General features: G+C 40.3%; 1 protein-coding gene across 1 annotated transcript in view; it reads right to left on the bottom strand.

Annotated features, from left to right (window-relative positions):
• MYO3B (myosin IIIB) overlaps nt 1–4,535 on the bottom strand; it is a 511,858-nt gene that overhangs the window by 312,739 nt on the left and 194,584 nt on the right. The window lies entirely within an intron of this gene.

The raw sequence follows: 4,535 nt of genomic DNA, 5'->3' as shown, positions 1-4,535 counted from the left end.
GCCGCTCCGCGGCATGTGGGATCCTCCCAGACCGGGGCGCGAACCCGGTTCCCCTGCATCGGCAGGCGGACGCGCAACCACTGCGTCACCAGGGAAGCCCTATAAGTATATCTTTAGATGGAGCTTGTTCAATGAGTCAGACAGCCTCAAACAAACCTGGGTCTCCAGAAATCAAGGTATAAGAATTGTCATACATTCCTCAGACTACAAGAGACCTTGTAAGTCTTCCTTAATCTGCCTGGAGTATCTCTTAAGAGAATTATACCTTAGCCTCCTACTCATAAAAATAAATAAGAAAACGATTTTTAAAAAAACAAAAAATATCCTGCTTTGGAGCAGCTGGCCCACATCTCACCTTTTTCCTGACACACTGGAGTGTGTGCAAGTTGCAGGTTATAAGCGAAAGGAGCAGGTGTGAGGTTTCATTTAGAGCCTGACAAAGAACTATTTATTCTCATTTTGTTTCCAGCTTCCTTTGGATAAGAACAGATAGCACTGGAACACTAAAAACTGTGGTTAAGGGGGAAGGAGGGAGAAGACAAATACCTCTTCACTTGCTAATGGTCACCCTCCAGGTTAAATGCAATATGTCTATGGTATTTTACCCAATCATTCCCGTGACTGAAATGGCATGTCAAAGCAAGGAGGCAGATCAAATTGGGCATCAAGGATGCAGAAGCACAGTAGAGATTTTATTTTTAATTTATAAAATATTATGCAATATTTTGTTTCTATTATAATTTTAAAACTACAAATTTGGGAAGCAAGAACATCAATTAATGGGAACAGTGGAGGGGGCAATGCTAATATGTTTATTTGTCTTTCTAAAAATAGATACCCAGTTGTCTAGGTCCTGCAATTCCATAGGGGTTAAGAAAATAAATACCATGGTTACATCACAAATTAAATATAGATAGCACCTCCATGTATAGTTTACATACATTTGCAGATATGTGGGTATAAAATCCCCACACCACATATGGCACTGGGGAACTTGCCAGCTTTAAATATAACTAGAATTCAGACAATAATAGTAGGTAAACATGGCCCCCAAAGTGCAGGTAGGCATGATTTCCCTGGCTAACAGATGGCAGTGAACTCAACAGGCCTCTAAACTACAGGGAAGGTGGTTAGCACAGTGGTCTGCATGGACCACATGGAGCTGCCAAGTAAAATATTCAGAAAAGTCTCCCATATGCTTAGCTAATTGCCAATAAACATTTCCTCTCCTTCCCACCAGCCTTCCATGCAGGGTTTGCTTTGATGGCATTTTATCTATTGGTTTAGATCAAAATTAGATCACAATTTAAAAACTGGTTTACTAACCACCAGAAGCAATTCCTTTGTCACTGGGGTTGGAACCCTTCCTTGGATGTGAGACAACATTTACCCACATTTGGTCAGGGATTTCTTTGTTCAGTAATATACTAAACAGGCATAGTAAGCTCCTACTGAAGGCAAGGGGTCATTAAATATCAGAGGTGCTGTCCTTACACTCTAACTGCTTACAGATTAATCACAGATAAGTAAATGGACCACTACAAAATGCTGTCTGGGTGTCCCAGATGGATGGGTCAGAGAAGGATGCTGTGTCAAATTTTTGGCTCCCTGTTTTCTTTTCATCCTATCCCAGACTGTGTTCAGAGGTAATTAGTATCATGAAATCACAGCAAACTCTACTCCCCAGAAACATCTGTGACAGTGAAAAGAATGAACACCTAAAGAAATGTGCATCTTAGGATACTTACTATGTGAGTGATGGAAAGGATGGAGAAGAAGGTATGCAAAGGAATGAGACAGCCTTAGGTACAAGTAAAGATAATCTTGTGCCAAAACAATATTGGAAAATAAGAATGAAGTTAGAGGACTCACACTTCCAGACTTCAAAACTTACTTCAAGGCAATGGTAATCAAAACAGTGTGGTACTGGCATAAGGACAGATATATAGACAAAATAGAATTGAGAATCCAGAAATAAACCCATATATCTATGGCTGACTGATTTTCAACAAGGATGCCAAGACCATTTAATGGGGAAATAACAGTCCCTTCAACAAGTGATGGGACAACTGGATATCCACATGCAAAAGTATTGACCCAGACCTCACACCAAATGCAAAGATTAACTCAAATGAATGCACAATCTAAATTTAACAGCTAAAACCAGAGAACTCTTAGAGCAGAACAAAGGAGTAAATATTCATGACCTTGGATTTGGCAATGGATTCTTAGATATGATACTGCAAGCACAAGCAACAAAAGGAAAAAAAAGATGAATTGTGCTTCATAGGATACCATCAAAAAAGTAAAAACACAACCCACAGAATGGGAAGAAATATTTCCAAATCATAGATAAGGACCATTTTCTTAAAAAACTCTTACTACTCAACAATAAAAAGATAAACAGTCAACTTAAAAAATAGGCAAAGAACTTGAATAGACATTTTCCCAGAGAAAATTTACAAATGGCCAACAACCACATGAAAATATGTTCAACATCCTTAGTCATTTGGAAAATGCAAGTCAAAAGCACAATTAGGTACCACTTCAGACCCACTAGGATGGCTATATTTTTAAAATGGAAAATAACAAGTGTTAGAGGGGATGTGGAGAAATTGGAATCTATAGGCATACATCATTTTATTGCACTTTGCAGATATTGCTTTTTTTTTTTTTTTTTTTTACAAATTGAAGGTTTGTGGCAACTCTGTGCTTTTCCAACAGCATTTGCTTTTGCTCACTTCGTGTCTCTGTGTCACATTTTGGTAATTTTTGCAATATTTCAAGCTTTTTCATTATTACTCTGCTTGTTATGGTGATCTGTGATCAGTGATCTTTGATGTTACTACTGTACTTGTTTTCAGGCATCATGAATCACGCCCACATAAGATGACGAACTCAATCTGTAAATGCTATGTATCTTCTGACTGCTCCACCAACCATTCTCTCCCTTTCCTTGAGCCTCCCTATTCCCTGAGACACGACAATATTGAGATTAGGCCAATTAACAACCCTATAATGGCCTCTACGTGTTCAAGTTAAAGGAAGAGTTGCACATCTCTCACTCTAAATCAAAAGCTAGAAATGATTAAGCTTAGTGAGGAAGGCATGTGGAAAGTTGAGATAGGCCAAAGGCTAGGCCTCTTGTGCCAAACAGTTAGCCAGGTTATGAATGCAAAGGAAAAGTTCTTGAAGGAAATTAGAAGGGCTACTGCAGTGAACACACGAATGATAAGAAATTGAAACAGCCCTACTGCTGATATGGAGAAAGTCTGAGTGGTCTGAATAAAAGATCAAACCAGCCACAACATTCCCTTAAGCCAAAGCCTGAGCCAGAGCAAGGACTTAAGTCTCCAATTTTATGAAGGCTGAGAGAGGTGAGGATGCATAGAAGAAAAGTTTGAAGCTAGCAGAGGTTGTTCATGAGGTTTAAGGAAAGAAGCCATCTCTGTAACACAAAAGTGCAAGGTGAAGCAGCAAGTGCTGATGTAGTAGCTGTAGCAAGTTATCCAGAAGATCCAGCTAAGATAATTAATGAAGGTGGCAACATCAAACAACAGATTTTCAATGTAGACAAAACAGCCTTCTATTGGAAGAAGATGCCATGTAGGACTTTCATAGCTAGAAAAGACTTTCATGGCTAGATGTGGCCTCTGACTATATCTGAATTTGTGGTCCCTTCTAAAAGAACAAGCTTGTTTGGGTGGTTTTTGGTGTTGTCTTTCTTGAAGGCTGGGGAAGGGAGGAGTGTGATAGCCTAAATGGGAAAGGTCTTTAGGAATGTGAGAAGGGGTCATTAACCATAATACAGAACTAAGATGGTATTTTTAATACATCAAGAAATAAAAGGATTCTTGAGAGAAGGATGAGAAATGAAATCAACATGAATGTCTGAACCCAGCCCCTTGGACTCTGAAGCCCAGAGACCGACATACACCCAGAGTATGCCCATCACTAAAGATCCTGTCTGCGATCAAGGAGAAAGAAGCACGATCCCTACACAAGTCAAGATTATTGTGGGAGCAGTGATTTCTGCACATCCACTGATGTAAATATTGGTAGGAGAGTGAGATCTATTCCCACCAGGCCCAGGGAGGTGCCTTTGTGCAGACACAGAGAAGGGTGAGTGTCCATGTCTTACCCTCAGCAACATGGCTACAAAAATAATTACAGGAGGCAATGATTTCTTTGACTTTTGCTTTCAGGTTTCTGAATGCCAGAAAGGCCTCCACAGGGCACCGCATACAGCAATTACAGCATCCCCTTGCAATGCTGCTGGAATAGAACATTCACATTTTCTCAGAAACTGAGAATAGTCTATTATCACTGTATGTTCTGAGACGATGGGGTTCAACAGGGCAAACAAAAGACTGGAAATAGAAGGCCAGTACATTTAAATCATTGCCCTAGCCATTCACTCAAAAAATATTTATCAAGAGCTTCCCTGGTGGTGCAGTGGTTGAGAGTCCACCTGCCGATGCAGGGGACACGGGTTCGTGCCCCGGTCCGGGAAGATCCCACATGCCGCGGAGCGG

The sequence above is a fragment of the Physeter macrocephalus genome, chromosome 2 (genome assembly GCF_002837175.3).
Source record: "Physeter macrocephalus isolate SW-GA chromosome 2, ASM283717v5, whole genome shotgun sequence".
In the NCBI taxonomy this organism is placed as follows: Eukaryota; Metazoa; Chordata; class Mammalia; order Artiodactyla; family Physeteridae; genus Physeter; species Physeter macrocephalus.
Note: the sequence above shows the minus strand (reverse complement) of the source record. Positions and strands in the feature narration are given on the sequence as shown.